A 22897-nucleotide genomic window follows, 5' to 3' on the forward strand; every position below is an offset into this window, starting at 1 on the left:
AGACTGCCCAACCCAACCTCAGTCTGCCCTCAGCCAGTCACCATCTGTCTGTTTCTTATTGACAACTAGTTCAAGGGGTGGTGCTTCCTCTCAGCTTCTCCCTCCTTGTCCCAGCTTTGTAGAAGGGAGAAACATGTGAACAAAGGCAATATTAATTGCCTGTACCTCTAATGGTCTCTGGCTCTGCCTGCCATTGCTCTGGCTCCACCTACTGTTGGCCTCCCTGCCTTCCCCCCTACCAGTCCCAGTGGGACCAACAACCACTTTATCTATGGCAGTAGCAACAAAGGGCTGAAGGCAAGCAACTGCCCTATCGCTTGCTTTTTAAATTGGAAATGTATATACCACTCCCCCCCTCAAAGTAAACTGAAAAGTGGCTTACGATAAAATAGACTTAACACTAAAACTATCAATACAATTGTTCCCTTAGGTTCTTAATCCAATCACAGTGAAGTCAGCTCCTTGGTACTCCAGAGAGCTGCAGACTGTGAAATGGCCAATGATGGAGGAAAGCTTGTGATGATTGCAACTGAACATATACAGAAAGCCGATATAGGACTTACTATGTGACAATGATGGCGGCAAAGAAAGCTTACTTCTCTGCCATCACTGCATCTGCAGAATGCCAGCCATCATAAATCTTTTCTGTAGTGAAGAGCCATTGAGTTAGGAGTTAGATACAAGGCTGGCCCAAGACATTTTGGCACCTGAGGAGAACCACAAATCGGCACTCTCTTCTCCTTGCCAGGGAAGAAGGGATGAGTGAAAATCTAAATCAGGAAAATGGGGGGGGGGCGGGGAATAGAGATCTACCTCAGGATCTGCTGTCTTATGGATCCTGCCACCTGAGGCAGTTGCCACACCTTGCCTCATGGGTGGGTTAGCCCTGGTTAGATAATAAAGAGAGCCCCCGGAGAGCCAAGGTGACCAGTTTGCATTGCATTCTACAAATAAAAATCATTCATATCCTTTCTAAATTTAATGCCACAGATTGGGCAGATTCAAAGATGCATATAGGCAGCTAACACCATCTGATTGTGTTGATTTGGATACTTTCTTAATGTATCCTCCAAGCAGCTTGCTCATGTTGGTCATAGACGATTTACGCCAGTAAATGAATGTGGGGTATGTTGTTTTGAATGGAGCTCTTAGTGACCGTTGAGACCATTGACTGCGGCATCCTTCTGGGCTGTCTTGTTAGTTTGGATCAGGGAAGCACCAGTTTTTTGTTGGCTGTAGTCTTTCCTGAGAGAAGGGACCCAGTCTGTGGGACTTCTGTTCCACCTCAAATCACTCCTCTCCTTCAACCAAAACTGCTAAAATGCACCTGCCAGGTTTGCAGCCTGCAAGGTGAGGATGGATTTCAGCTCAGTAGTGCCTTGGGTGCTAAGCTTTGTCAGTTTGGACAACCCTCTTACTAAAATGGGTTACCTCCCCTGTTGGAGTCTGTGCGTCTTTGAATGCCAGTTGCTTGTTATCCCAAGTGCGGAAAATGCTGTGGTGCTCAGGTCCTACTTTCAGGCTCCCAAGAAGCATCTGTTTGGCCACTGTGAGAACAGGATGCTGGACTAGATGGGCCACTGGTCTGATCTAGCAGGGCACTTCTGGTGTTTGGAAAACGAGCCCAGGAATCTAGGTGTCCAGAGATATGGCCCCCTGCATTAGCCTTCTGCTGTGACTACCATTGCTTTGCATGCGAAACATTTTTCTTACAACTTGCCTGGTAAAATATTTGCGGGGGTGGGGGGGTTGATGGAAGAGAAGAGTGCTTTAATTTGCTTAAGATTTAAGACATGAAGTACAGAATGAAACATTAGACTGGAAAGATGTTTGGAAGCGGTGGGGGACAACCCTGGAAAACAATAGGATAATATCAGAGCAGCCTCGGATAATTAAAACCCATTGTTGGAATGAATAATTTCCCCCTCTTGGTTGGAACCGCAAAGGCAATTAAACCTGTGAACTGGCAAATCTACCACCATTGGCAAACTTTTCAGGCTTTGTTAATACTTTCCTTCTGCACCTCTAGCCAACTCCACAACCATTGGCTCCCATCAGCACCACTCTCAGTCCTCCCCCACAAACTCTATTACATATGTTGACATGATCTTTAAAAAGGAAATGGCTTTATTACACTTTGGTTTACGAGGCACGGCAGCTCTAACGCGTGCTTGCCATTTAATAATTTTTAAAGTTTCCTTTTTAAAAAGGCATGTGTGTGTGCGTGTGTGCGTGCGTACACACACACACACACACACTTCTGATTGTATATATTAAGAGTCAGGCTATTCTGAAATGAATTTGGAAAACACAGCACAACCTGGCAGTGATTTGCTTCTAGTAAATTGTTCAGTTGCTGCACACCCTCCAACATTTCTCCGATGAAAATAGGGTCATTCCATCCCATAATGATAATTTTATTACTTATACCCCACACATCTTACTGAGTTGCCCCAGCCACTCTGGGCAGATTCCAACATATATAAAAACATAATTGAACATTAAGCATTAAAAAAAACAAAAAAACAAAAACACCTTCCCTATATAGGATTGCCATTGGATACCTCAGGAGTCAAATAAGTCCATACCCTCCAACATTTCTCCAATGAAAATAGGGACATCCTAAGGAAAAGCAGTCACGAAATTAGAAGACGCCTGCTTCTTGGGAGAAAAGCAATGACAAACCTAGACAGCATCTTAAAAAGCAAAGACATCACCTTGCCGACAAAGGTCCGTATAGTTAAAGCTATGGTTTCCCCAGTAGTAATGTACGGAAGTGAGAGCTGGACCATCAAGAAGGCTGATCGCCGAAGAATTGATGCTTTTGAATTATGGTGCTGGAGGAGACTCTTGAGAGTCCCATGGACTGCAAGAAGATCAAACCTATCCATTCTCAAGGAAATCAGCCCTGAGTGCTCACTGGAAGGACAGATCCTGAAGTTGAGGCTCCAGTACTTTGGCCACCTCATGAGAAGAGAAGACTCCCTGGAAAAGACCCTGATGTTGGGAAAGATGGAGGGCACAAGGAGAAGGGGACGACAGAGGATGAGATGGTTGGACAGTGTTCTCGAAGCAACTGGCATGAGTTTGGCCAAACTGCGAGGGGCAGTGAAGGATAGGCGTGCCTGGCGTGCTCTGGTCCATGGGGTCACGAAGAGTCGGACACGACTGAACGACTGAACAACAACAAGGAAAAGCAGGACATTCCAGGATCAAATCAGAAACCGGGATGGCTTCTCTAAATCAGGGACACCCCTGGAAAATAGGGGCACTTGGAGGGTCTGTTGCTGACTCCTCAGTTGCCAGTGGTAGAAGAAAAGGAGGGGGAGGAGGAAGAGCGGAGCGTTGCTTCCTTTCCCCTCCCAAATACATTGAAAGGAAGCAGCACAGCGTAGGCATGAGACATGAGAATTAATTTTCCCCTGTTGGACCTATTCATTTATTAACTCTATCCATATAAACTACTCAGCAACAATGTTCTCAGGGCGGTTAACAACAACGTTTTTTAATTCCATAAACAGAATACAGAAAGGAGATAGAAACAATTTCAGCCTGGGGGCCACATTCCCTTCTGGGGGCCACTTGTCAGTGGTGAGGCAAAAGTCAGCAGAAAAGTGGGTGGAGCAACAAATGGAAATGTTACGTGTGTGTGTGTGTTCCAATCTACTATAGATATCTAGTTTTCTATAAATCTATCAGTCTACATGGTGCACCATCTGTCAGAATAATTCAAACTATAGGAAGGCAGTGTGATTTACACCAGGGTAAATTGTGCCACTGGAGCTTATCCCTGTTCCAAACTCTGTTCAGACTGAGCTGGCCCAAGCCTGGCAGATGAAAAATAGTTTTGCTTACAGTTTCCTTTTTGCCAGTGTAACTTTTACCGGGTTGCTAAGTCATGTGACAGAGCTGAATGGAATTTGGAATAGGGGCCTGCCTCCCTTGCCCCATCCTGCCCCCACCATACCCCTGGAACTTTTCAGCTATGAGTCTTGGGAATCTGCTTACTGCCTTGCAGGCCTATTCCACCTGGGTGGTTGGCATAGGAGGGTGGGGCCAGACTGATTGCAGCTACGAAAGCTGAGGTGGCTGAACAAACTTTTAGGTTGGGGCACTGCTTAGCTGGTTTCGGTTTTGTTATTATTGCCCCGGTTGTTTTCTTGACTGGGCAGGAATAAGATCATCTGAAAGTGGGGGGATATTGACATCAGTCCCTTGTCATGATCAGATCACTTCCTTTTGAGATTTAGGCTTTCAGCAGATTATCCCTTCTGGAGAGGTAAGGGACCTGTTCAGATTGTCCACCTTTGGAGGCTGATGGATTGAGCGGGCTTCCAGATGACTCTGGAATTTGGGGGATTTTTTGGCTGAAATGACTTGTGGTCCTGACAAAACCCTGGCTGACTCAGGCCATTGACATTACTTGCCTCCCCTCCTTTCCTGATGTATGTTTCTTCTTTTTATTAGCTGTTTTACAATACATATATTTTTTATTATCTAAACTTCACTATCATTAGTTATTTCAGTAATCCACTACTTCTATTTCAAATCCTGCCCGCAACTTCATGTATGGGTGGTGCATTGATAGACAATCCATCAATATCTCAATTCCTCACTTTGTCATTATGTCCTTTTAATTTGGTGGTTAATTTTGCCATTTCAGCATGAGTCCATCAGTTGCATAAGCCATTTCCACTTCGTTGATAATCATTCCTCTTTCTACCTCTGTGCATATAAAGCTGTAGCTGCTGTTGTTGGGTACATAAATAGGCAGCCTTTTTGGACTTCCGTCCCCATTATTCCTAGCAAAAAGGATCCTTTTCAATTCATTATATATCATTTCCCCAAATCCCTTCACCTTTTCATAGGACCCCCACATTGTTGAACTTCTTCATCAACTCAGAGTATGCACAGTCAATGGAGTGTAGAAATAAAAAGCTGTCCACAATATATTTTCTTAATTTTATTTTTGAAAGCATAACAGCCAAACGCTGCAAGCCATCACTCCTCCTCACCAGCAGCTTACAAGACATTTGATCAAATTAAATACAGTGTCAATTAACCAATTATCCTATCACATCCCTTCTTGCACCCGGTGCAGAAAGTAACTCCCCTTTTAATTAGGCAAAAAGTCGAGAGACCACAGGTGTGCAGATAAGTAGGCCAAACTCCAAACATGCACCTCTGAAACCAACCTGGTTCCTGAGTAGCATTATTGACCACTTTAAGATAAAGAAAAACCAACACATGTGATAAAATGACTATTCCTGCTGTTGGCATTTCCAGCACATATTTGGAATTTTTAAAATACATTTTTGCTAGCTTATACGGTGTTAAGTACTACCTTTGCATCATTTTCATATAATTTTCTCTCAAGGTATAGGTAAAGGTAAAGGGACCCCGTTAGGTCCAGTCGCGGACGACTCTTGGGTTGCAGCGCTCATCTCGCTTTATTGGCAGAGGGATATGATATGATAGCCATGTTCAAATATATCAAAGGATGTCATATAGAGGAGGGAGAAAGGTTTTCTGCTGCTCCAGAGAAGCGGACACGGGGCAATGGATTCAAACTACAAGAAAGAAGATTCCACCTAAACATTAGGAAGAACTTCCTGACAGTGAGAGCTTTTTGGCAGTGGAATTTGCTACCAAGGAGTGTGGTGGAGTCTCCTTCTTTGGAGGTCTTTAAGCAGAGGCTTGACAGCCATCTGTCAGGAATGCTTTGATGGTGTTTCCTGCTTGGCAGGGGGTTGGACTGGATGGCCCTTGTGGTTTCTTCCAACTCTATGATTCTATGATAGAAGACAGCCATAGTGGCTAGTAGCCACTGATAGCCATGCCCTTCTCTTTCATTCCTTTATGTGCCCTTCTTTCTTCCTCTGACTGCAGTCCTCCCTTCATGGATGATGCTGAAAAGCTAAATGCATCCAAAGGGAATGATTTCATGCCAAATATTCTTGTTATCACTGGCAACATCAAATCACAAGCAAAACACTTCAGAGTAACCTTAATGTTACCATGAGCCAAATGGCCAATAAGCCAGTGTGGAGGCAGCCGTAAAAGGAATATATTTAAAACCATTTGGCATGTTCTCTGCTGTGCTCTGTGATGACAACAACTGGTGTAAAAGAATGTCAGTTTCCCAGTTCAGGAAGGCTGGAGCTTGGAGCTGGGATGAGAGATTTCACTTCAGCAATGAAGCAACCCAGACTGAGAGTTAGTTTAGGAACTCCACCTCTTCATGGCTTTGGGTCAGCCCCTGATCCAAGCAGATGTTTCCATGCACCTTTCCTTCCTCCCAAACAGCCTCACAGGCAACTGGCTGGGCACTTGGGCTGCTGCTCACTGTTTCTTCTGCTTTCTGTTTCTACTGTTTCTTCTGTTTCTACACCAGTGTGGTGTAGTGGTTAAGAGCGGTAGACTCGTTATCTGGGGAACCGGGTTCGCGTCCCCGCTCCTCCACATGCAGCTGCTGGGTGACCTTGGGCTAGTCACACTTCTTTGAAGTCTCTCAGCCGCACTCACCTCACAGAGTGTTTGTTGTGGGGGAGGAAGGGAAAGGAGAATGTTAGCCGCTTTGAGACTCCTTCGGGTAGTGAAAAGCGGGATATCAAATCCAAACTCTTCTTCTTCTTCTTCTTCTGTAGCCTTGGGGGAGATGAGGGGAGGGGTCTGAGAGCCAGCCATGAACTCAGGCAGCTTTTGTAGAGGTGTCCAGCCCTGGGGTTGGGATGTTTGTATCTGATGGCTTCTCAAGGTCATTGGCAACATGGAGATCTGCTGAAAGGTTCTGCTCTCCTCCCTCCTCTAAGGAGGAGACCTCAGGTTCAAGGACAGGGTTCAACACTGACATAGATATGGATATCTAAATACATGCATTATAGTGTTAGGGCATTCAGTTCATCCTTTGTTGTATTATTTACACCAGACTACAATTCCCATCATCCTGAACCTCTGGCTATGTTGTCTGGGACTGATTGGAATTGGTGTCTAGCACCATCTGGGGGCTTGAGGAAACTCCAAGATTTGCAGGGTGAACCTAAGTGTGGTTGGGAGGCAGCTTCAAAATAGCCAAATGTGGACTAATCATCCTCAGTGACCACAAAATGCCAACTAATGGTTGGGGGAGGGTGGGATGGAGAACTGAATGAGAATGTGAATTGAATGTGGTATCCTGGAAGATATTGCTGCAGCTGCACTTGTCTATTTAAATGTGTTTAACACAGGGGAGAGAGAGAGATTTGTTCTTTTTTTACTTTTATTTTTTGGAATATTGCAATAAGCACATAGCCACCTAGCCTAGCAAATCACCTCCAGCAGAAGACCAACATTAGTCACACTCAGATTTGACCCATTTTAATTAATGTACATGGCTAACTTAGGTCACTTAATGAGTAAAACCTAGTTGGCTATAACCCAGATACCTTTTTGGTTCTCACTGGTTGATAATTAGAGGTATGCTGTCTTTGAGTGTCTCCTGCCCCTAAATGATATGCTCTGGTTTATTTGTCCTGCCTGCAGAATAGTGGAATGTTAGGGGTACATGAGATATAATAATAATAATAATAATTTATTATTTGTACCCCGCCCATCTGGCTGGGTCTCCCCAGCCACTCTGGGCGGCTTCCATCAAACATTAAAATACATTTAAAATATCACAGTTTAAAAACTTCCCTAAACAGGGCTGCCTTTAGGAATTTTCTGAATGTCAGGTAGTTGTTTATTCCCTTGACTTCTGATGGGAGGGCGTTCCACAGGGCGGGCGCCACTACCGAGAAGGCCCTCTGCCTGGTTCCCTGTAGTTTTGCTTCTCGCAGTGAGGGAACCGACCGAAGGCCCTCGGCGCTGGATCTCAGTGTCCGGGCTGAATGATGGGGGTGGAGACGCTCCTTCAGGTATACAGGACCGAGGCCGTTTAGGGCTTTAAAGGTCAGCACCAACACTTTGAATTGTGCTCGGAAACGTACTGGGAGCCAATGTAGATCTCTCAGGACCGGTGTTATGTGGTCCCGGCGGCCCCTCCCAGTCACCAGTCTAGCTGCCGCATTCTGGATTAATTGCAGTTTCCGGGTCACCTTCAAAGGAAGCCCCACATAGAGCGCATTGCAGTAGTCCAAGCGGGAGATAACTAGAGCATGTACCACTCTGGCGAGACAGTCCACGGGCAGGTAGGGTCTCAGCCTGCGTACCAGATGGAGCTGGTAGACAGCCGCCCTGGACACAGAATGAACCTGTGCCTCCATGGACAGCTGTGAGTCCAAAATGACTCCCAGGCTGCGCACCTGGTCCTTCAGGGGCACAGTTACCCCATTCAGGACCAGGGAGTCCCCCACACCCACTCGCCCCCTATCCCCCCAAAACAGTACTTCTGTCTTGTCAGGATTCAACCTCAATCTGTTAGCCGCCATCCATCCTCCAACCGCCTCCAGGCACTCACACAGGACCTTCACCGCCTTCACTGGTTCTGATTTAAAAGAGAGGTAGAGCTGGGTATCATCCGCATACTGATGAACACCCAGCCCAAACCCCCTGATGATCTCTCCCAGCGGCTTCATATAGATATTAAAAAGCATGGGGGAGAGGACGGAACCCTGAGGCACCCCACAGGTGAGAGCCCAGGGGTCCGAACACTCATCCCCCATCACCACTTTCTGAACACGGCCCAGAAGGAAGGAGCGGAACCACTGTATAACAGTGCCCCCAGCTCCCAACCCCTCTAGCCGGTCCAGAAGGATGTTATGGTCGATGGTGTCAAAGGCCGCTGAGAGATCCAGCAGAACTAGGAAACAGCTCTCACCTTTGTCCCTAGCCCGCCGGAGATCATCGACCAGCGCGACCAAGGCAGTTTCAGTCCCATGATGAGGCCTGAATCCCGATTGGAAGGGATCCAAATGGTCCGCATCCTCCAGGCGTGCCTGGAGTTGTTCCGCAACCACCCGCTCAATCACCTTGCCCAAGAATGGTAAATTTGAGACTGGGCGATAGTTGGCCATATTGGCCGGGTCTAAAGATGTTTTTTTAAGAAGCGGTTTAATGACCGCCTCCTTCAGCGGGTATGGGAAGACTCCCTCACAGAGGGAAGCGTTCACCACCCCGCGGAGCCCATCGCCCAGTCCTTCCCGGCTCGCTTTTATTAGCCAGGATGGGCAAGGATCAAGGACACAGGTGGTTGGTTTCACTCGTCCAAGCAGCCTGTCCACATCCTCGGAGGTAACAGATTGAAATTGATCCCATGAAACATGACTAGACAGAGCTCTAGCACTCTCCCGCCCCAGCCCTGCTCCCACGGTGGAATCTACCTCCTTCCGAATCTGAGCGACTTTATCTGCAAAAAACTTTGCAAAAGCATTGCAGGAGATCTTGGGGTCCCTACCAGGCCCCGATGACGATGGTGGTTCTGCTAAACTGCGAACCACCTGGAAGAGTCTCCTGCTGCTGTTTTCTGCAGATGCAATGGAAACGGTGAAGAAAGCCCTCTTCGCCTTTGCCATTGCCACTTGGTAGGCTCGAAGTTGAGCTCTAGCCAGTGTCCGGTCAGATTCAGAATGAGTTTTCCGCCACCGGCGCTCTAGCCGTCTCAGCGACTGTTTCATCGCCCTCAGCTCCGGGGAAAACCACGGGGCTGTCCGGGCTCCATGCAGTCGGAGAGGGCGCTTCGGAGCCAGACAGTCAATAGCCCTGGTTAACTCCACGTTCCAGCGGGTCACCAGGGAATCAACTGAAAGGCCATCAACATGGGATAAAACATCCCCCACCACTCTCTGGAAGCCCATTGGATCCATTAAGTAGTGGGGGCGGACCATCCTAATTGGTCCTACCTCCCGGCAGAGGGGAAAGGTCGCGGAGAAGTCCAGTTGGACCAGGAAGTGATCTGACCATGGCACTTCTTTTGTTTCACTTTTACTTAATGTCAGATCACTAACATCCATAGATATCTGGAGGCAATAGTGAGAGAGGGTGAGGGAGCAGGAGCTGAGGAACAGGAGCATACTGGCATCAGGAGCAGATGTGTGCAGTCCTAAAAATGAGTAGCCTTCTCAAGACATCCCGAAGGCCTCTCCACTCCCAGAGGTGCTTTGATGTTAGTTCTGTTGCAGCAAAACCCACAGCACCCAATAAAGCTTATAGCTGATGCTGCCTTCACCTCTCAAAAGCGTCACCCTTCCCCAAAGCATTGATGGATGACAGTTCCAGTGGCTATCCAAAATCTGTCCAAAATACAGCCCAAACACACACACACACACACACACACACACACACACACAGCTTCATATCAGACACAATTGAAAAGGAAGTATAAGTCCCTCCAGTTTCCCAACATTTCAAAAGTGACAACAGCCTGAGCTGTGGAACGTGAGGCCAGCGCTGTGCTCTCAACCTCTGCAAACATCTCAAAAACAGAGGCTCAAGAGGTGTGTTTTTGTTTTGGCCTCTCTCTCATTTCCTCCCTATTCCCAAATGACTTCCCCATTGCTTATTTGCTTCCACCACTTGCTTTCACCAGTAAGGGAAAGAGAAACACATTTTCTACCTTTCACCAGAGCCCTTCCCTTTCCCAGCAGTTCCCCAGGAGACTTTGTTTTGCAGCCACCTCTCAGGCATGCTGGACCGTATTGTCCAGTGCCCCAAACCCAGCCCCAATTTCAATAATATGATCTAAAGTCAGAAGGGGGTTGCTTCAGAAACCTATGTGGATTCCATCAATATTACCTAACCTACGGTCTATTTGCATCATCCTGCTTCGACTTACCTCAAGTAATTAGTCTGCGCAATTGACTGACTCCCTCTTCCCTTCCCTTCCCCAAGCCTATTTCCTTCCTCAGATCAAAGCTGGGCTTGAGGTTTCTGAAAACAAACAAACAAACAGAGGCTGATTGATTTCTCTGCTTTTTTTAGACTCCATCATTTTAAAGAAATAAACAAAAACATTATTCTCTTCCCCTTCCCTATGCTTTCACTCTCTTACGAAAAAGCTGTTTGGCAAAAATATGTTCTCTTTCATGTTGGAGCTGTGTTACCTGTAGATTAGGCCTTGGAGAACCTGTGTCCCTCAATAGGACTGCATATTCCAGCATCCCTGAATATTGGTTGGCTGGGGCTCATGGGCGTTTTAGCCCAGTAACATAATGGGGAGAGACAGGTTCCTCTAGACCTGCTGCATCAGTTACTACTAGCCACAAAGGCTGTGTTCCACCTGCTGTATCAGAGGCAGCATGTGTGGAGTACCAGCTAGGGAAGGGGAGATCACATAGTTAAAATGTGTAAATGGGATGGAAGTCAAACAGTGCAATCCTATGCATACTCACTAATGACCTTAATTGTCCCATGCACCATTCTCCCCAACTCTTCAGATAGTTTAATTTTACTTGCTTCAAAATGTAGCAAGCCAGACCTGCAGAATTTGAGGGCACATCAGCTTATTCTGCTCAGCGACCCTCCCTCCCTCCTCTATTTTAAATTGCAGTTTCTTTGGAAGTGGGGGAACCTCTGAGAGGAGATGAGCTGTAGTCCAGTGATAATATGCTTTGCCTGCAGAAGGTCTGATGCTCAATCCCTGACATCTCCAGGTTGGACTTCTGTGAAACCCCGGAGAGCTGTTGCCAGTCAGCATAGATATTACTGAACTAGATGCACCCAGCAATCTGACTCAGCTTCCTATGTAACTGTGAGGTGTCAAGCTTGCCAACAGTAGGCAGTAGTAAATTTTTAGTAGTAGTAGTAGTAGTAGTAGTAGTAGTAGTAGTAGTAATAAATTATATGCACTTGGAGAGGCTCATAAACTGGGTCCCAGCATGCCAACCTTTGGGTCTCCTTTAATGGAAGCAAGTGGTCATTGTGTTGGGCAGCAGAGGCTTCTAAAGGCCTCTGTTCTGCTTAGCCCGTTCTTTGCGACATGCCTGTGAACAAGCTAGCTAGGCTATTGTGTACCTGGGATGAGAAATGGAGGCTCTTCTTGCAGAAAAGGCTCATAAAGGTCAACTCCTTCTGGCTGAAGCCTTGGGCCACCTGCTCTGCATGCAGAAAGTACCAGCTTCAATGCTTGCCACCTCTGGCTGAAAGAATTAGGTAACAGATATTGTGGGGGGGAATCATTGCCAGAAAGCACTCCCTGCTAGGCAATAGGGTGGGGGGGGGGGGGCTAAAAGAGATTAGAGGAGCAGATGGTACCCCAGTTCCTGCTCTCTCTTCTGATTGCTTGCCATATTACCCCAGTGCTCCACACCCCTTTTCCAAATCAATTTCAGTATTCTGGAGATGGAACCAAAAAGATATCAAGGTATTTAGCATGATAGGTTGAAGGGTGTATAAGCCAAGGAAGCTCAGTAAAGTCTACACTGACTGGCCAACAACTCTCCAAGATTTCAGACAAGGAAGTCTTTCCCAGCCCTACCTGGAGATGTTGGGGATTGGATCTGGGACCTTCTTCAAACAGATGCTGTGCCCATGAGTCCCAGCCCACCATGTACATAAGCGAGCTGCCCTATACCAGGAGAGGCTGTTCCTTCCCACTCATTTCCTTCTAAACAATGCACTTCTATGAGTTGTCAGCCTATTGAACCTACTTCAGTGTTGCTAGAACTGGAGCCATAAACTCGATGCTGAGAGAATGGAGTTGGGATTTTTTGCAGGAGAGGGAGACATCATGCCCCACTCCATCTCTTCCTGCAACCTACTCCTCTCCTTCCAACAATACAGGCGGAAGAGAAGTGTCAGTTGCCACAGAGTTCCTGCTTCAAGACTACATTACCTGTAGGTTAGATTAAATCCCAGAATTTTGCTTTATTTACATTCCTTCACGACCTTCCTAATTTCTGGTGCTTCTGCCAAGCGCTGGCCTACATGTTACTGGAAATAACACAGAAGCTATCTCATGGGAGACCTCAGCCCTTCAACCTCCTGCTGCACATTTCTCTGTGCTGGGCCAGATTGGCTACTTCACTGTGGAGCTGACCTGCCCCACTGTGCAAGCATGTCTAAGAGGCACCGCTGGGGGAAGGTGTGATCATACAGTCATGCATCATTACCTCCAGGAGACAATATCATGGAAGCCTTCACTGCCTCAGCCAGTGCTGTTTTGCTCCTTTGCAGGCGGCAGAGAAAAGGAAGGCTATGTTGTTTGGATGGCAGTGTGCTAGGAGATCTCAAAAAGGAAATGCACCGTGTTGTACTCTAGCAGGCTTAAGTTACAGAACATCTGTTAGATGGTAAGAACAGTTTGCCCATGGAAACAATTCCTGGAGGCAGCTAGGTTCTCTCACTTTGCTGATGCTCTCTAGGCAGAGATTAGACAGCCATTGGTTGGCAATGCTGTCTCTCTGGGATCCTTGCATTGAGCAAAACGCTGGACTGCATGGGCTTTCATGACCCCTTCAAGCTCTGAGATTTTGTGCACATTGGCAAACATGCATTTACTCCACATCAGGAGTGGAGAACTTTCTCCCCACAGCCAATTTTGACAAGTGGTTCTGCCAACCCACCAGTCACTTGGTGTCATTGTGACTTCAGAGGGACAACTTCAAAGGGACTTGCTATAGCCACTTTGTGACCCCCCATTTGCATTCAAACCGTACCTGCATGGCTCACAGTAAGCCCCTTTAAAGGTGCACTGTCAGTGCCAAACAGTGCTCATATCAAGCCCCCGTGGCTACACTAGAGAATTCTTAATGACACCTAATGCAGCAGATCCCGGTGTGGCTCTCTGTCAGTGCTCATCAAGGTACTTCACTTGCAGGGGAACAATCAGAAGCTCACTTTAAGTCCTACACCTAGTGTCACGTATGAGGTCAGGTGTAGGCAGGTGGGTGTGGTTTGGGAGCGGGAAATAGCTTTGTGGGCCAAACAGGAACCCGTATTGGGCCTAATTACACCAGCAAGCTGGTGGTTTTCACTATACACAGCCATCAAGTTGGGTCAGATAAAGAGAACAAACTGAACTGAACTGACTGAATCCTGGAGATCCATAACTTTGTAGTATGTATGGTCCGTCAGAACTTTCAAGATTGTCCCCTTGCCATTCATTCCTGTCATAGGCTCCCAAGCTAATTTCATTAGCAGTCAGGGCAACCATTGATCTTAACTGCTGCTGTAAGCCAATCCTGATCACACCCAGCCCTTTCAGAACTCTCAGTCACCATCATCCTTCCTATCTCTGCTTTGTACCACTCAAGTTTTCCTGGCTGGCTAGAACGTGACCTTGAACTCCAGCTTGTCTGAATGAAGATGTGTATGTGTGAGCATAAAAGCTGACCTACAGTACAAATGTATGTGTGTTGCTCTGCCCATTTTGGCCTCAAGCCCTGCCCACCACTGGACCTTGCTTGGAAGGTTGCCCAGAATGTGGCCCTCAGACAGGAAGAGGCTTCCCATCCCCTGATGTATTTTTAATAGTAGGGCCATTCCTGAATGTCTGTCATAGCCCTGACTCCATTTCTTAAGTCTAGAGTAGGAAAAGAAGCTGAACTTTTAAAGTTCGTTTTCTACTTTTTCTGCTCCCCACAACACACATGGAATTGGACTTTTCCTTACAACATCACAAATGAAATAACATTCTTTGCATTTTTGTTACGAAGCTCATAGGATTCTCCACCAAACCCCCAGCCATGTCCAAGGTGTGGATGTGTGTGCTGCCTTGGGCTGATGGAGGAGGACAGGGAAAGCAAGTGAGATATGATTTTGGCTTTGAACTAAAGTGGGGAGGACAAATTAGCTGAGACATTTAGATATATTCCAGCCAAGGAGAAGAGAAAATTGCTGGTTGCCCTGCCTTTCTGCAAAATGTTAGCAGTTCTGTCTGTTGATAGTTTAATAACCCTTCATTAGTCATTAACCCTCCATCAGAGGTAGAACAACTCACTGGTTTTATCTCAATTCTATGCCTCCTCCATGTCCAGCAAGCTAATGTAATTAAACAAAACATTTCCTTAATCTTATATCTATCCAAGAGAGTGGCGGGAGGGAGATATCTAAGTCAGGGACAGCAAAAGCTGTTGGTGATTTCACTTTCTGCATAACCCATAAGTGTTTGTTCCATAGCATCCTCCTTAGTGAAGGAGTCTTTATTGATGTTTGGCAACCTCATTCCCATTCCTGCCAAGGCTAAAGTGGCAGGATTCCCTCCCCCTGTCCCATGGAGTAGAGTTGATGTCGTTTGAATTTTTTTATTTTTCCAGCGTTTAGTTCTTCCTGTTGTGAGGAAAAGCAAATGGTGAGAAATGCACTCATGGATTCGGCTGTGCTGGACAGCATATCAAAAGAGGCACAACATTGTTTTTTTCTGCTCAAAGTTGTGAACTCTGTAGCGCAAACCCACAAGAGGGCAGTGTCATAGAAGCTGTGAGAACAAGGCTAAGTCCCCTCCTCCTTTGTAAAACATGAATACACAGCTACTTTACACTGTCAGATCACTGGCGCATTTAGTTTAGGGCTAAATGAACCTGGCATCTTCTGCATTCAAAGCTATGTGCTCTACTATTGAGCTGGAATGGGCAACTCAAGCAACTTCAGTTTCTCATTTTTTCCAGTCTTGAGTTCAGTTCTACATATTTCCACATCAATTGCATTTTTCTTATAAAAAAGATCTCAGGGAAATTCATCAGCAGTTTAGTGTGAATTTCTCCAAATATACACATTTCTGTATGCAATTTTGCCCTAATATACAACTTTTCTTGTGCAAAGCAGTTTCCTCTAATATAAAGCACTTTGGTATGTTATTTTCCCTAATACAATTTATTAAAACAAAATCGAAAATTCTTTCCAGTAGCACCTTAGAGACCAACTGAGTTTGTTCCTGGTATGAGCTTTCGTGTGCATGCACACTTCTGAAGAAGTGTGCATGCACACGAAAGCTCATACCAGGAACAAACTCAGTTGGTCTCTAAGGTGCTACTGGAAAGAATTTTTGATTTTGTTTTGACTATGGCAGACCAACACGGCTACCCACCTGTAACTGGAACAATTTATTAAATTTATGCCCCAGCCTTCCTCCTAAATGGAGCCTAGCACAGCAAGCAACAAGTGTTAAAACAATAAAACATGTTAAGAACTATCTCAGTACAAATGCAGACTGGGAAAGTTCTCAGTTTAGATGGCTTGTTGGAAGAGGAAAGTGATCAGTAATATATGCATCTATAAGCGCATTTCACCTGAATCTGTGTGCATTTCTTGGCTGAATGCAGTTCTTCAGTCAAAGTGAGCCAAATTTTGAAGAATGGGTGGATTTTGGTTTGTGTATTGCTTCAAAAAGCATGTTTGGTAGGTTTGCCTTTCTCCCCCATCTCTACCACAGAGCCATCCATAAAGGTAAAGGTAAAGGTAAAGGACCCCTGACAGTTAAGTCCAGCCGCGGACGACTCTGGAGTTGCAGCGCTCATCTGGCTTTACTGGCCGAGGGAGCCAGCATTTGTCCGCAGACAAATGTGGCCAGCATGACTAAGCCACTTCTGGCAAAACCAGAGCAGCGCATGGAAACGCCGTTTACCTTCCCGCCAGAGCAGTACCTATTTATCTACTTGCACTTTGACGTGCTTTCAAACTGCTAGGTTGGCAGGAGCAGGGACTGAGCAATGGGAACTCACTCTGTCGTGCAGATTCGAACTGCCGACCTTTCAGTCGGCAAGCCCAAGAGGCTCAGTGGTTTAGACCACAGCGCCAATTTATGTGTGTTCCCTCTTCTCCCCAAGCCCCACCTCCTTAGAAGATGCAGGGGGAGGGGGAACAACACTGTTTGCCTTCAGGCTCCTCTAGGCGACCTGTTTATTGAGCACACATCCTGATTTGCTTGCACAAAGCTTATACCGAGCTTAGATGACACCCAGTCCTCACAGAGTCTTTGTTTCCGCTTAGTTTGAAGGGAGGTTATATGATGATGAGGAGTCATCCTGGTGGTTATGCACCTTCCAATTAAGCATTGGTTCATGTCAACTTTTCAGTGCATGTCCCCTCTCTTTTCTAACTTCTTTGTCGTTGTTTTTAAAGTGCATTTGTTGTGCTAATCCTCTTCAGTTGTGCAAACCTACATTTCTGTCATGTGTTTGAATCCCTCCAGCAAAATACTGTCAATCTGGGAAAAACCTTCATCAATTTCAGAATGCAAAATCCACCTGGATTACTCTGGACATTATTATTGATACCTTCCTCCTCCTCTTCCTCCTCCTCCTCCTCCTCCTCCTCTTCTTGAAGTGTGTTGTTTTGTGATGCAGAAAACACAGAACAAAGAAACACACACTTATCTTTCTAAGCTGGCCTTGAATGAACACTTTTACAGACCAAAGGAGAGCCTGCAAGCCTAGGCTGTGAGGTGGTCCAAAGCAGCTCTCTCAGGACAAGATTACAGTGTGAGCTCACTTGACCCAAGAATCAGTTAACCATATCAAAGGACCTCCTCACGGACACCTGCAGTATGCATTCTTTTTGCCCTGCAGAGTTTTGTTTTTTGCAGCAACTTAAAAACAAACACCACAAGCACAAGAAGTGCCATTTCTGTTCAATCTCCAGAAGGGTGCTGTTGCTTACTTTTCCCCCGCCTGCTTTTTTTTTTTCCTTTTTCCTTTTCTAATTGAAAAAAGACCTCCATTTTCCATCTAATCTCCCATTTACGCAAAGCATTACGTCTTTGCGGCCCCTTCGCTCCCACTCACTCCCAAGTCCAGCCGCTGCTGCTGCTTATCAGGCTTTGATAGCAACCCTTGGACCAATCCCAGCTGCGCTAGGCATTCTTACAACTCAAGGTTTTTGAGACCCAATGTTTCCACCACAGTTATCGTGGGGGAGATGCTGCCGTGCCAGCAGCCCCAGCACAAGGCTGAGAGGAAAGGGGGGGGCGGTGGCTGGACTTGGGGTGCCGTACTGAACGATAGGTGCCATCCAAGGCAATTCATATGTTTCCTTTTCTCCTTTGTGGACTCAACTCATTTTATTTCGGCTTTAAGCCCATAAACATAATGACACCTTTGTGGACTATTTTTTCCTTCCTTCCTTCCTTTCGTTTGTTCATTCTTTCCTCTCTCTTTTTCCTAACCCCTTTTTGGGACAGATGATGGGCAACACAGCATTCCCCTTCTTAGCCAGCCATTCTAGATAATCAGTTCTCAAAACCGGTGCAAACCCTATATTCAGTAGGCACTGGATTAGGTGGAGGGCATTAATGTTAGCTTCATTCCCTTTCTACAGTCTTCAGAGAGAGGTGAATTATTAGTCATTGTTTCTTCCAGCATGCAAACCTGGTTTGTGATTCTCACTTGCATCACATCTCTACAACAACCCCTTCCAGGGGGGATTTGGCTCAATCTCCTGAGACCACCCAATGGGTTTTCTCCCACGACTGAGCAATATGAGAACAGATGTTTCCTATGTCTACAGCTATCAGAGGGCTGATTAACAGGATGGGCCAAGGTTTAGATTGGCACCCCATGCTCAGCTGTATGTTTCTCGCTGAAATGCAGACAGAATTGAAAAATGGTTTCACATCGTGTTCATTTGGGAAGACACATAGCAAGGAAGCATATGCAGGGAAAGGGCATAATTACATCCCCATTTGAACAAGATGGAAGCTGCTCTTCCATTGAGTCCTTACTTGGGAAGATGGTATTCAAAACAGCATTCATGGTTGTGGAACAAATAATTAGGGATAATTAAGGGAGCATCCAGGATCGGATGAAGTATTGATTTTTATTCTTTCTGCCTATTTTAACTGTTTGGATTGCTATGAAACAAAATTATTTAATGTCTAGATTTTTTAGCTGCATTGGGTATTGAACTGGCAACCTCAAGGGTAGAAAGAGCAGGAGGTTCAGCCTTGTGTGCCATTACCAAGCTCTGGGCAAGGTGGGGGGTGGGGTGGGAATGGCAGCCATATCAGCCAAGAAAGCAGTAGGCCAGAAGGAGTCAAGTGATGCTTCCTGACCCATATAAATAATCTACTTGGCCACTGTAAGAACAGAATGCTGGACTAAAAAGGCTTCTTTTAATGGACTTAATTTGTTTTTCTGCCCATAAATAGGGGTGGAGAATTCAAAAAAGCCATTTGCACACCATTCTGCCTTGCCATTGCACGAGGACAGAATCTGACATCAACCTCTCCCTTATCCACAGCGGCCTCTGAATTATACTGTCACACCCTTTCAGATAATAAATTCAGCTTCAAGGTGATTCGGCTGAACCAAACTACCTGTACTGTTCCTGTAAGAAGCAATCAATTCATCTCCCATCCTCAAAACTCAAGCTTCAGTTAAAAGAACTCTTCCTCCAGCCTTGCTGGAAAAAGACTTGTTCACATTTTCTTTGGGAAGCATCAGTGGACATTAGTCAGGTTCACCCAGGTTTACTTTATTTAGCTGAGGACAGTCCCCAAAGCCTTAATTGCCCAGGAACTTGAAGCAAATCTCAGTTAAGACCCAGAGCACTCCATGATTGGCCATGTGCCATTGAGCACTTCCACAGTAACATCTGTTCCCTCCCCTCAGAGACAGGATGTTTGGCTGCTTGGACAGCTGGGCTGGACCCAAAAGGACGTTCTTCTGCATTCAGCCTGGCACTGCCCAGCTGGAAGCATCGGTTCACTGCACAGCCAGGGGTGGTTTGGGGTTGCTGGGTGCTCTTCCGGAAGCTTCCAAGATTTCGAATTCCTTTCTCCATCCGACCATGTCACTTTGTTCTTTGGTTTTGCAATCAGTTAAGCTCTCATATTTTGTGGTGCTGCCACAAGAGGATGTTTTCTTGGTCAGAGACGGCACATACTTCTGCCGGGATCATATCCCCCTGTGGGTTTCCCTTTTCTGTCTGTCTGGTTTCTGAGACTGCATTTTAAAAAAAAATCAAACGATTTGAATAAATAGGAACCCTCCCATGTCGGGAGGTTGGGGGAAAGAATTCCTCAAACAAGAGACATTAGTATCCATACATAATAGTGTGCTTTTGTTGTGCAACCCATGGAATCTGCAATGACAGAGGCAATCCAAGTATTCACATTCTTTGCCTATTCGAATTGAAACTAGGTCTTGGCTGAGTTTTTGACAGTTCAGCTGTTTAGCCTGAATTCGGTGGTAGGGTTGTAGGGTTAAGAGGGAGCAGAACCACTTCCTCCCTTTTGCCATTTTGAGGGTGAGGCGAAAGTCGCAGGACAGGAGCTTCTTGCAGTACTCATCAGCTGACAGCTGTCATTTTGTCTTTCCCAGAATGCCCCATTCCAATAAACATTATGGGGGAAAGAAGATGACACCCACCAACCAATTAGAACTGTAAAGAGCTCTGGTGACCTTTCCCACCATCCCCCCAAATCAGTGACATATCGCCCTTCTCCCAGTTTTATACCCTACAACCGGAAACGTTAGTTTGATCAGTCCACTGCAGCCTAAACAGATGTGCTGTCTTCAAAGTTAGAGAATAGGTAGAGCAGTGAAAGGGATACAGTAGCATGCCAGAGCTGAAGAAGACCTAGTAGCACAAAACGGGGCACCGCCAGTTGACATGTTTAGTGATCATTCACCTTGATTTGCCTGCACAAAGCTTACATGGAAATAATATGATGTCCCCTCTTTATTCATTCTTACTTCTTTTCACAGACATTATACGTCTTCCGGTCAATCAGCCATTTATCCAGCATTTAGTGCAGTGCCCTGTCACCTTCCTGACTGTAAACAAACAAACAAATAAAAATAGTTTGTTTTTTTTAGAGCAGATTTGTTTTGACAGAACTCTTTATTATACTTTTAATTATGCAAACTTGCATTTCCGGCATGTGATAGATTCTCTCCTGCAAAACAACTCAAAGTCTGCTCGAGTGACCAGGACGCCCTCTAATATTCTTGTTCAGGAAGACCTAATGGCCAGCCTGTGTGGGCTCAGTCCATATCCTGAAGATAACTAAATTACTGAGACAGATGCAGAAATGTGCAGTTTGGTGAATCACCATATGGGGCAGCTGTACACAAACCCAAAGTCTCTCAGTTTGAGCCCAGGCAGCTCTTAACTATCTTCTTAAATTTATTTATCTAATGTATGAATTGCTTCCTATGAAACATCTTGAAAGGATTAACTGTGAATATATATTTGTGATGTACCTCTAGGGGCTGTACCCCTCTACCTCACTACCACTGCCCCCATATGAATCCCCTAGAGCTTCCCCTTACCACACCATGCAGCTACTAAGCTCCCTTTGCACCTTCCCAGCCTCTTTTCTGAAGCCATTTCTTCTATTCTTCAGCCCCATTTTACACCCCTGTTTTCACCTTTACCTCAATTTGTTTATTTTTATTGCATGCATATTCCACAGTTTACTAAGAATGGCTGTGTTTTGGTTTTCATGTTTTGGAAAGTGCGAACTGAATCTAATTTCTCCACGGTGCCTAGTGGGGTACACACATAGAAACTGTTATGCACCTGTCACTGGAGCAAAATTGGAGAAGCTTGAGACAGTTCTCTTCTCTCCCCCCTTCCCTCTCTGGGTGATGCCCTTCGCTAACAAGTAATCGACAAAGACCAGAAGCAACAGATACTTGTCACCAGTCCCCCTGGTGTATAGGCATGGATCTGCCACCCTCCTTTTGAACCCAAGGCTCGTAAGGGTTTCATTCAAACATTGATTCCGGCACCACCCTAAGTTAGCCCGTTAATCCATCTGGCTAAACACCACTATTCTACTCAAGCTGGCCCTCCAGGATCTTGGGCAGAAATTTTTCCTATCGCCAGCTATCTGAAAGTTTTAACTGAAGAAGATGGGAACCGAACATGGAAACTCACCCTTGCATGCAAAACAAGACCTACCACTGAGCTATAATCTACCTTATCCAATATTGCAGGTGCTCTTCAAGGTCTCAGGAAAAGTCTTCCTTCTCTCACACAGATAAAACCACACACATCAAAGACCTAAGATATTTTTATCCAAGGACACTGGAAAGTGAACCCAAGGTTCATAAGGATTTCATTCAAACATTGATTCCAGCACGTCCCACTTTAGTTAATACCATAGACAATTTTTTCCAGATGCCAATAAGGTGTATCTGTTCCCCTTGTGAAACGTTTTCCCCGCAGAACACTGTTGTGCAACAGAATGTATAAGCAGGTTCCTAGTGGTGCAAATGATTGTGTGATCTGTTGTGCAACAGGCTTCCACTTGTGCAGCTATTGCATTGTATTCCTTGTGAAATACCCTCGTGGACAGAGAATGCTGCATACAATCCTAGTTATACTTGTTCACAAATTATTCCTTCTTAAAAACAAGAATTAACAAAATCCATGAACAATTAAAAAAGAAGTTTAAAAACCAGACTATTTTGACACCAAGCTCATCTTCCTTTTCATAATTGTGGTCTGCTTTTGATGGCTATAGTGAAGAATGTGGCTTTGTTTTCTGTATAATCTTGGGGGTTGGAGCTTGCCTTCATTATTAAAACACAGAAGTCACCTTAGTCTGTCATGTGTAGAGAAAATACTGGGTAGATAAATTGGAATCTACTCTGTCCCATGAGTAGAATGTGTGCTTTTATTTAAAATGCATTTCTGGGTTATTTGTGGGGCATAGGAATTCGTTCATTATTTTTTTTTCAAACTATAGTCCGGCCCCCCACAAGATCTGAGGGACAGTGGACCGGCCCACGGCTGAAAAAGGTTGCTGACCCCTGGTATAGAGGAAGGAGGACCAACATCTCTACTGAGCCACTTGCACAAAGACAGATTATCAAGTACCAAGGCAAGCCTGGCAGTCTGACCTTCCAGATCTCTTGATGGCAAAGCACAAAGCAAAAGCACCTCCCAATTGAAAATGCCTTTCTGTATCTAAGAATCTTAACCCCCACCCACTAAATGACTAGTGTCACATGAATGAGAGGAACAGCAGTCTCAGTCACATTAGTTGGGATTATGTGCTTGCTTCCAGGCAGCCATTTACAGGTAAACACATTGC

At 45.6% G+C, this 22897-nt stretch overlaps 1 protein-coding gene across 1 annotated transcript in view; it reads left to right on the forward strand.

The window, feature by feature from the left end:
* ASTN2 (astrotactin 2) overlaps nt 1–22897 on the forward strand; it is a 627871-nt gene that overhangs the window by 580180 nt on the left and 24794 nt on the right.

This window comes from Lacerta agilis, chromosome Z, assembly GCF_009819535.1.
Source record: "Lacerta agilis isolate rLacAgi1 chromosome Z, rLacAgi1.pri, whole genome shotgun sequence".
Classification (NCBI taxonomy): Eukaryota; Metazoa; Chordata; class Lepidosauria; order Squamata; family Lacertidae; genus Lacerta; species Lacerta agilis.